Consider the following 11426-nt stretch of genomic DNA (forward strand, 5'->3'; position numbering starts at 1 on the left):
AGAACACGCCTTTTTAATCTAATTTTTAAAAATGTAAACTAAAACAAGTTTTATTGGATTTGCTGAAAACCTTTTCAGGACTTCATTCTTAAATTCCTGCTTTTCTTCCAATGCAGTTTTTCTGTGCACACTCAGTAACATGGTCCATTGAGATGCTCCCCTGCCTTTGCTGGCCTTAGCCAGGTCTTGACTGCTATTCACTAATTTTCTTCTTCCACATGGTGTAAAATAGTATAGCTTTGGAGTCAAAGTCTATCTTTCAATTGGGTTGCCGGTTAGATTGCTAGATTGCGCCACAATATCATCCAAGTGAGCTCAGCGAGCATTTCAATTTCAATTATTATTATTATTACTTTTAGTTAAGTATGTTTATTGACTTGATTTAGGGGGGCACCTGCCCTTGATCCCTGTCCACATAAATGGGCATGGTGAAACATGTGGATTTAAGTGGTCTCAGGCATGCTGGGCCTTATGTCCTGAGAGCCTTCAAAGCATTCTCCAGCACCTTTAAATGAACTGGGAAGAAGATAATAGGGAATGAGTGCAAGCATTGGAACGTTTGCTTAATGGCTCCCGATGACCCAACCTCATCAGAATGCTAGCAGCACCCTTTCCAGTTAATTACATTATGTGGCAAAGGAAAATTATTGGCAACTTCTGGAGGGAAAGAAAAGAAAACCAACCAAAATCATCTATTATATTTAAAGGTTACAGTATATTCTCTTTCATCTGAAATTCATTATGGTCTCATAATTATGTTAACAGCTTTTTAAACCCTTGACTCTAGCAGCCCAATTATGGCATTCTCTGAAAAGTGTTGGTTTGAACTTGGTATGTGGGACTGATGGAGGGTACCCAAGCTGGTACCCTCCAGATATTTTGGACTACAGCACTCATGAGTCTCAGTCAGCATGGAACTTCAAGTTCATTCTCTTATGTATGCTTTATACTCTTTGGGGATTTACACTTAAAGATAATAATTGTTGGGGACAATAAACTATTCCCATGCCAGTGTGTGTTTTTCTTGATCTGTAGTCCAAAACATCTGGAGGGCACCAGCTTGTGGAAGACTGGGGTAGCTATTTGAAGGGGTAGTGGTGATTAAAGTGTGCTGGTGAGAAAGCAGTTTTTTTCCATGGAAAAAATGCTCCTGGAGATGTCAGGGAAAGCAAACATTAATATATGTTATCATAACCCACACTGCAGCTACAAATCAGATAAAGCAAGGGGAAAGTAGCATCCTTGGCTGACAATGTTGTTTTTTTAGATGGAGCCAGAGACAGCGGTTATAATGCGAACAAGGACATTTTAAGATACTGTATGTTCAGACCATGAAGATGCTAACATATATGAGATACAACAATACCCACACCCTCCTCTTGCTCATGACTTGTCTGGAGGAACAGCAGCCAACTCCTAGGGTGTGTGTGGAAGGAGAGACAAAACAGATGGAGTGTCCTGGAAAGGGGCATGGCTGACTAGCTGGACAAGAGTGCTCCATATCCACACTTCAACATTTCAATGCAGGTCCCACAGGTGAATCAAGAAATTTGAAAAGGATCTCATATCCCGTCACCTCTTCACCCCAAAATAACATTTGGAGCACTCCAAATTACAAATCCCTGTCAATGGGGATGGACTTAAAAAGTTCGTGGCCTCTCATTTCTGAAGCAACCCCACTGTGCGGTGACACACTACTGCTGTCCTTGCACTATTTTAAGCTTTTGGCCTCACTTTGTGGAAAGTAGTCTCTGGCCCATGGAAGCTTACGTTGTGTTTACTTATTATTAAATTTTTATCCTGCAGTTCCTCCCGAAGGAGCCCAGGGTGGGAAACAAGTGCTAAAACAATAAAAATATATTAGAAATGTTTGAAAAGCAATTCTAATACAGATGCAGACTGGAAAGGTCTTAGCTTAAAAGGCTTGGTGGAAGAAGAAGGTGTTCAGTCACCCAGTGAGCTTCAGAGCTGAGTGGGGATTTGAACACTAGTTCTCATGAGTCTGACACAAATTTATTATTTATACCCCACCCATCTGGCTGGGTTTCCCCAGTCACTCTGGGCGGCTCCCAACGGAATATTAAAAACACAATAAAACATCAAACATTAAAAACTTCCCTAAACAGGGCTGCCTTCAGATGTCTTCTAAAAGTCAGATCGTTTTTTATTTCCTTGACATCTGATGGGAGGGTGCTCCACAGGGTGGGCATGATTACAGAGAAAGCCTTCTGCCTGGTTCCCTGTAACCTCACTTCTCGCATTGAGGGAACAGGCAGAAGGCCCTCGGAGCTGGACCTCAGTGAGGCTGAGTGATGGGGAGTGACTGCTAGATCTACTAATTCTAGGAAATTACAAAAATAATGGCTGCTTTTCATGCATACAGGCCTACCTCTCAAAAAATAGAAGCAAACAGGGTGGGATTAGAATCGGGGTTAGGGAAGAATCTGCAGTATTGAAGATACTGCTTAAGAAATGTCAAAATACACTATTTGCATCGCCTTGTTTCAGTTAACTACAGAGCTTCTCACAGTGGGAGGCCACTCTTGATCAAAATAACACTTCATTCTGCTTGCCTTGTATTGTATTTTTTAAAATGCTTTTCACAGTTGACGTAATACAGTGCACTCTGCACTCTGACAGTTGCTATTTCTGATGGGACCTGGGACTGTGATCCAGAGAGCAGGCCCAGCTGCTCTGTAAGTTTAAAGAAGTATGCTACCACTTTAGACAGTCATTGTTTTCCCTAAAGAACCCTGGAAAGTGTAGTTTCTTGATAACTGAAAGTTGTTATGGGACCCCTAAACCTGTCAGTAAGCTACAATTCCCATAGTTCCCTGGGAAGAGAGTTGATTGTTAAACGACTCTGGCATTTGTAGCTCTGTGAGGGGAATGGGGTCTCTCCAGACCCCTCAGTGCCCTTAACCCTTTAGAGGTGGCATGGCACTGCTTTAAAGGTACAGGCTTGCTGAATGGCCCAGATGTGCACCATCCCACTGTTGACCGATTATTGTCAAACAAAAGAGCCTCCTCCAGTGCCAGGGCTATGTGTGTTGGCCCCAATCCCATAGAATGCAGAAAATCAGGACCAGCCCCACATCATCAGTGTCCCTGGTGAAGAGCGTCTTTGGCAGTCCCTCCAACTTCTGATTACATTCTTTTTAATTGTGTATATATAGCTCATTTAACAATTTTCATGCCAGATTTGCATGCATGATTTATCCCTGTCTAATAAGCCTGTATTTATTTGTGCCATGTGAACTGTTTGAACTATTTGTTTCAGCTATTGATAATGGCAGGCGTCCACACACCCCAAACCTGATATCCTCAGAAGTTACCTACATCACCTGCAGAAAACCCACAGAATGTAAGCCTTGGCATAGATTCCACTTTCCTGGGAACATCATCTTTCATTTAGGAACCAATTAAAAGGTAATCTATAGTCCTGATGACAACAAAAAAGATATGCTTGAGATTGAGTGTGGGTGATACCTTCTGAAACCTTAGAAGGCAGAGAGACACCTTAACACAATATCCGCTGGCTGGAGGCAGGGCTTGCCTTTCTCTCTCTCTCTCTTTTTAAGGAGACTAAATTATGCTAAATAGTTTTTTAAAAGCCAGATTATTTATACAAGACAAGGCAAAAAAATACCTCATTTGTGTTTATTAGTCGCGTCCTCTAGTGGAATGGAAGCCCATCACAGGCCATACCCCAATATTACTTTGTTCTGCACAACTTTATCCTTTAGCATTTATTTTGAATTTTGTGTGTTTAATGAATGCTCAGAGTCTTGGCAACTTGTAAGCTATGCCTCCAACTCAGCACTTTTGCATGCATTCTTCTAGAATTGTGGGACGAGCACACACACATACGGCTTGCATGTCACTTATTTAGCAACTAACTATTTTCACTGATGGTGTGTATATGGAATCCTGCCTTTTAAACCACTGCCTCCTCATCTTCATAGGCAGGACTCCACGTGGGTTTTCTTTTTCCTCCGTCAGGCGCTGCTGAGGTGACAAATGTTACAAAACTTGGAGTCTGGCATTATTGTCATTCCACAGACACCTTCAATCTCTCTATCAGAACCAAAGTGAGCACTGTGGCTCAGCAGTCATGGCGTCCACACAGGGCCACTTCAAGGTTTTTTAAAACGAGGCCTCATTTGCTTCGCCTGCATGTTTTTCTGAACTAAACAGCTGCTTGACTAAGGTTCCCCTCCCAGCAAGACCCCACCTTTTCTGCATTCCATCAATGAGTGGGATGACAAATCCCCCTAGAACTGCTTTCTTTCTCCCACCCCTACTTTTTTTTTAAAAAAAATATTTTTATTAAAGATTTTAGTTTACAAAAATATGTGCATTATTACAAGCGAATAGTAAAGGGAACCTGCACAAGTGATGCTGACACAAAACCCCACCCATACACAAAGTAGAATAGAAGCATTGCCACCCGACGCCACCCACCATTCCCCCCTCCACCACTTCCCCCCTTTTCTTCCTAATGTAACACTAATGTCTCAGCAAATGAAACTGATCTGTAGAAAATGTAACTTGAAAAAAGGGGCAGGGCACATACTTTTGTAAACCAATAAATCTTTAATAAAAAATATGTTTAACATGTGTGTGTGTGCATTGTCTCTTTTTTCAAGTTGTGTTTTCTACAGATCAGTTTCATTTGTTGCATACTGTGTTAGGTTAGGAAGAAAAGAGGGGGAGAGGGCAATGGTGAGTGGGGTGGGGTAGTTATGTCCCACCCTCTGCTTGATCACTTTCTCTGCCTGCCCTTTCAGCCTGAAAAAACAACAACACACACATCCAAGTTGGCTGCCAGCAGAATTTTCAGCTCAAATCTTTCCTTCTGAAAACCCACCTTTCCCAAAACTTGACCTTAATATTCATCCTCAACCAAAATAAATCCCATGAGCATTTCCAGGCATGAGGCAATTTGGTTTGTCATGCCAAAGTAAGTGGACTGTTTTGGGCCCAATACTAATTTGCAGTGCTTTTTTTCTAAAAAAAATGTTTAGGGGAACTCTCATTTACCCACTCATATTGAAATACTGCCCTCAATGAGGCCAAACTTAGATTCACAAAATGTTTAGGGGTATGCGTACCCCTGCGTCCTCCCAGAAAAAAGCACTGCTCATTTGCATGCTGAATGTCTTCTTTTCTGTGTTAGGAATGATCAAAATGCATAGGAAGCGGTGCATCAAAGTATATATCAGCCTCATGATAATGTTCTGTTGGTAATGCTCTGCGCTGTCACCTGGAATGAGCCTCACTAAGCAGCTGGACTCACTGCCAAATAAACATGCACAATTTTTCATATATGTGCATCCGTGTCACTCTGTTCATTCATTTGTTTGCTACCTTTGTCTGTCCCATTCATATCTTCGCCTCGGTAGCTCCTTGATTGTCAACATTTAGATTATAAACTCCTCAAGGATTTACAGAATTCTGAAACTAGCTAAATAGCACTGTATAAAAGAAACATAAAACAGCCAGGTCAGTATTTTCAGCCCTGCACCAGAACCCATATGCATACCCCAAGTTCCCAAGCCCTTCCATGCTACTATTCAAATACATCCCTAACATGGTTGTTCGGCCTGCCCTTGGAAAACCGACAGACATGATACAGATATCTGCATTTTTCCAGCTTTGGGAATCTAATAGAAGGTCTGGAGATGGAAGGGGGATTTAGGCCAGGAAAATGGGGCCTGGGGAAGACATATACATCCATTACCATAAGTACTATAGCTTCAATGCATTGGACAGTCAGAGGCAGTGTGCTACTGAATAGCTGCTGGAAAGCACAGAAGGGGTGAGTGTTCTTGTGCTCAGGTCCTGCTTGAAGGTTTCCCACAGGCAATCTGGTTGGCCACTGTGGGAAGAAGATGGGTCATTGGGCTAAGTCAGCAGACTATTCTCCTGTTCATACATTATGTTCAATCAGAAACAGACATGCACAACCCAACAACTCTCCACATTAGGTGTTTTCAATCACTTCTGTTTTGCATCTTGCTCTGTGACTGCATGAACAACATATATTTGAAGTGTATGCCCCCCCCAATAATAATCATGGGATCTGTAGTTTACTCCTCACAGAGCAACCATTTACAGTACTCTTAGCAAACTACAGTTCACGGGAGTCTTTGGTTGTGTGTGCTTTAAATGTGCTTTAGATAGATGGCAAGATGTGATTATGATGTGCAAATCTGGTACTTTAGGGAAAGAACCGCCCACCAAGTTGAACTGATCATTATCCTTGTGAGTGGGATTGACTTAACACAGGACTCTTCTGTTCTTTGCAACACGTGGTTCCATCTTTAGACCACATGGCATCAGGTAAGAAGTCTCATGGCCATTTCCTACACAAAAACAGCACCAAACCGACGCTTGAGTGTACACTATCAGGGAGCCACAACACTGATAATGAACATGCCTGTATGATACTCATGTTTGCAAGCAAATGTTCACATTTTCCATTTTTAGATGTGCATGGAAATGTTGAGTGCACACTAAAAATGAAAGGCGTGAAGCATGGCTCTACTCTTTGCCTGTGAGCTTTGCAAGCATGATGTGGACATGTACACTCTCCATAGCAAATGCATTACTCAACATTCCACATTGGTGAGCCGAAGAGAAAAAATATTTGGGCCAGGGGGAGCGGGACAAATTAATAACTCAACACTGCCCCCGCCCTCGCTGCAGGCTAGGCTGACATCCAAACTCCCAAACTTAACAGTCATGGTTTTCCTCCCCTAAGCCTGCCAATAAGCATCCAGATTCTATGCTAAATTAATTTTCCAGAAATTGGAAAGGCTTACATTGATGAATGGAATGCGGGCAGAGCAACTGAAACTCTCTCCAGCATCCTCCTGACTTAGCCTACTTTTCTGGGCCAAATACAACAAAAAAGGTGGGATAGGGAATTAGATCCCATTTCAATTAAAAAACTGAAGACTGAGCTCCAAAGATCAGCCCATTCTGTAAGCTTGCACTGTTTACAAAAACTTACTTGGACAATGTCAAGGCTACTTGCGGGTGGCTCTGTGGTTTAACCCACAGGGCTTGCTGATTATAAGGTCGGCAGTTCGAATCTCTGCAACGGGGTGAGCTCCCGTTGCTTGGTCCCTGCTCCTGCCAACCTAGCAGTTTGAAAGCACATCAAAGTGCAAGTAGATAAATAGGTACCGCTCCGGCGGGAAGGTAAACGGCGTTTCCGTGTGCTGTTCTGGTTCACCAGAAGCAGCTTAGTCATGCTGGCTACATGACCTGGAAGCTGTACTCTGGCTCCCTCAGCCAGTAAAGCGAGATAAGCGCCGCAACCCCAGAGTTGGCCACGACTGGACCTAACCATCAGGGGTCCCTTTACCTTTACCTTACCAGGAGTTGCCTTATAGCAGGGTTATGGGGGAAATAGCAATTATGCATGAAACACACAAACATGCTGTAACAAAGTTTGTGTTCTCAGGCTTCAATACATCATGCATGATACATATTTGCATGTATTTGCATAATTATGGGGGGGAGAGCAAACTATCCAGAGCCTCACCTCTTGACCATTGGAACATCTGCACACAGCAGTGTAGCAACCCCCACTGACACCTAGGGCGGACCAAAGTTGTTGAGCCATTGGCCATGACAAATCTGAATCAAAAATAAGTACAGTAGTACCTGGGATTAAGTACTTAATTCGTTCTGGAGGTCCGTTCTTAAACTGAAACTGTTATTAACCTGAAGCACCACTTTAGCTAATGGGGCCTCCTGCTGCCACCATGCCGCTGGAGCACGATTTCTGTTCTCATCCTGAAGCAAAGTTCTTAACCCAAGGTACTATTTCTGGGTTAGCGGAGTCTGTAACCTGAAGCGTCTGTAACCCGAGGTACCACTGTACAAGCAAAAGGGGTATTGCGCCACAAATAACAATCTGCATCTCCCTTAAAGTTCACTGCTATACAGTGGTACCTCGGGTTAAGTACTTAATTCATTCTGGAGGTCTGTTCTTAGCCTTAAACTGTTCTTAACCTGAAGCACCACTTTAGCTAATGGGGCCTCCCGCTGCTGCAGCGCCACTGGAGCACGATTTCTGTTCTCATCCTGAAGCAAAGTTCTTAACCTGAAGCACTATTTCTGGGTTAGCAGAGTCTGTAACCTGAAGCGTATGTAACCTGAAGCGTATGTAACCCGAGGTACCACTGTATTGTCCAGTGGCTCCATCCCCCTGCAGCCGAGGAACCGCACTGCCTCTTGCAATCTCCCCTGCCACCCGTAAACAAAACCCCTGGTGCACGGCAGCAAGCGTAAAACATTGCAGACCCCCTGTGCCATAGTGGAGGTTGCTGCTCACACACTTCCACTGCGCTTGCTGCTGGTGTGGTGGCTCCTCTATGTAACAGCTTTAAACAGCTTGTAGCAGAGTTTCTTCCTGGTGGCAGACGACAAGAGACTTGTGCAAAATACGCAGTCAGGAGTTACTTTATTTCTTGGCTGGTTCACAAGCATTTTAGTTGTGACTATATACAAAACTATTTACGGACACTTTCCCACCGCAGTATAAACTCACAGTATGTGGGTACTCTTTCTTCCTGCAGGGAAGTGCAACCTGCAACTTCCTCCTTTTTATTTTCATCCCCAGCTGTAACCAATCAGCCTAGAGTGTCACTCCTAACCTTTAAAGAAAACTTCTGCACTGAGCTACAAGCACCTTTTTCTGTTTCTTTGCAGAATGACTTCCTAACATGCTGCCCTATGCACCAGCCCCAGCTCAGTGCAGACCGCTCCCCCCGCCCCTGGCTACTGTCTGGAGCCTGAGGTTCCACTGAGCATTGCTCACCACTACCCATTTTTCAGGCTCACATATGCAAGCACAAAGGCAAGAAACACAACTTCTGACATAGTGAAGTAGCTGCTGTTCAGCTGTGTGGCTGACAAATGCACATTGGCGCAAGTCTCTCAGGTCAACCAAAAAGATATGACAGGAAAGACAGGAAAAGGAATGGGGAGGGATGAAGAAAACAAAGTCCAGGTACCCAAAAGTTCCAGGTCCACTTTACAGCTACCAGAGCAGATGGTGAGAACATGGAACCTCAGGTGCAGCTATCAGTCCAGCAGGGATAAGGTAATATGAGGGGCTGATGGGATCCCACATGACCCTATAAAACTTCTGAGTCTAGAATGGTCTCAGCAGTTTGTCTTTTGGATAAAGAGCAAGCTGTCAGCAGACTTTTAGTTGGCCACAGTCCATCTTTCTCAACAAAAAGCAACGGAATGTGGGTCCAAAGCAGGTGAAGTCAAACTGCTGTGTTAGCAGCACTGAAGTGACCTCCCCAGGGTACATGCCTGGGCAGCGTGTCTGGAGGTCCTGTGCTGCCCAGATGACAAGACTCCCCTCTTGGCCTCACTGAGGTGGTCCAAAGGAAAGGAAAGCAGTACGTTTGGCACCAGCTTGGCTATGGAAGTTGCTGGAAGGAGGCGTACAAGGCTCCATCCAACCATCTTAGTGATTTCACTCTGGATTTGTGTAGGGTTTGCTCCTTAGCCTTTTCTTCTCCTGAAGATGTCCTGCAAGGCAAGAGGTACAGATTTTCCCCTCTACAACATGCGCACTAACCGCCTTCTTGACTCAGTGTCTGTCTCATCTTCTCACTCTACTGGAGCCTGTCTTCGCATGCAGAGAACGTCCCTAACTGACTGAGGGTTTGAGACCCATTGGCTACCCTCACCTGGTTTGGTTGTCCAGCCGAAGCCGATCCTGGAGTGTGGCCGCTTTCACACACTGACAGCTTCTAGGAGCCACAGGTGAGAGCTGAGTGCAGGGTGGGGACCAAAGGTGGAAGAACATTCCCAGAAGGAGCATGGCATGTCCCCCACCAGAGGTGCTACCCCTCCTCTAACATGCCAAACACCTCAGTTAGCAACTATCCCTACTAGATCCCTGTAGGATAAATTAACACCTAGTCAGCCCTGGCGTAATGTGCATGTTTAAAATCTCCATCTCCCCACACCCTCTCACAGCAAGGGAAAGGGGAAAGCGGAACATGCCTTCCTTTATTTATGATCAAATTATTCTTACAGAAAAGAGAACTTGATCTTCTGCCCTGTAATAGCTTTTTGGTGTGCCTCTCTGTGAAGAGCTCCGTTTTTAACCTTCAGACCATCATGAGTGTTTTTGATTCTCCCCTTGCAGGCTTTTAGACAGCCTGGTTTCAGCTAAATGTCCTTTGGAAGTACTGACACGGCTGAGCAAATCTCCCACTGGAAGGTGCCCTGTGTTCCAAGTGTGGCAGGAAAAGCGCTGTGGTGCCCTTTCATTGTCATGATCAATTACCATGAAGCAAAATTCCCCACACAGCTCCTTTGAGGGGAGGAAGACCATTCACTTCATGGTTAGTGCTTCAAATGTACTAGTTCAGTTTTTCGAAGTTGACTGAACTACTTCAGAAATCTCTGAACTACCCCTGCAATTAGTTTCTGTAACTGCTGGGTGAACTGAACGTGAATTAAATTTGTTTTCGGGAAGAAATTTGGATGATTTCTAGTTCATCTTCAAATTCATTCTCCTATGTATGCTTTATACTCCATATACCGTAATTGTTTAAGGAAATGAACTATTCCCATGCCACTGTGTGTGTTTTCATGTTTTTCTTGATCTTCTTAAGTATATTTTACACTTCAGCACAGCAGCTTATAGCATTCTGAATTCTGAAAAAGAAAAAATGCCAAGGATCATTTGGATAAACTTAAACTGCGAACTAAACACAAACCAAAAAAGTTCATTTTGTAAAAGGATGCCTGTGAAGTGGAATTAGTCCCTTTTTGAATGAGAACTAGTTCCTCTTTAAAATAAAATTTCTAGGTTCTGTTCATCATATCCACTGACAAAGGGGATTGGCTCTTGTGCTTGTGTTGCTCCACCTCCCCCTGACAACCTGGAGAGCAAGAGCATAAATAGAAATGCTTTGCAGGGTTGCTCTAAGCATGGCTTCACCCTCAGGTTGCTTTTGCCAGTCTTCCAAGCATGCCTTTACTCCCATGGTGCAGCTAAGAGCCACGCATGGGCATCAAAGTGTACTGCCAAATTCCCTACTGGAAAAGCTGGATTCTGCAGTGTGTGTGTGTGTGTGTGTAGACACATACACATTTGCAAATATGAATAACTTTGAATAACTCCTCTTACAGAGTCACCACCTGCAGATCACAAAATATGTGACACCAAAAAGGACACTAATTTACAATTTATTTGAATACACTAATCTATATATGTACATTTCTTCCAATATACATATTTCTGTATGCAGTTTTCCCTAAAATGTACATATTTGCAAAGCAGTTTCCTCATATGTAATGCATTTTTGTATGTCATTTCCTATAATATCTGCATCTTTGTGCACACTTTCCGCTTGTATTTATAGAGTTTATAGAGT

The 11426-nt window shown here is 43.6% G+C and overlaps 1 long non-coding RNA gene across 1 annotated transcript; it reads left to right on the top strand.

Annotated features, from left to right (window-relative positions):
• Window positions 1–210: 210 nt before the first annotated feature.
• On the top strand, window positions 211–10575 carry LOC310834296. The gene is made up of 4 exons (XR_014559160.1): window positions 211–1536; window positions 3281–3429; window positions 6228–6345; window positions 8728–10575. It is a non-coding gene; the product is annotated as an uncharacterized lncRNA (long non-coding RNA).
• Window positions 10576–11426: the final 851 nt, after the last annotated feature.

Source organism: Podarcis gaigeae (assembly GCF_964106915.1).
Source record: "Podarcis gaigeae genome assembly, chromosome: 16".
In the NCBI taxonomy this organism is placed as follows: Eukaryota; Metazoa; Chordata; class Lepidosauria; order Squamata; family Lacertidae; genus Podarcis; species Podarcis gaigeae.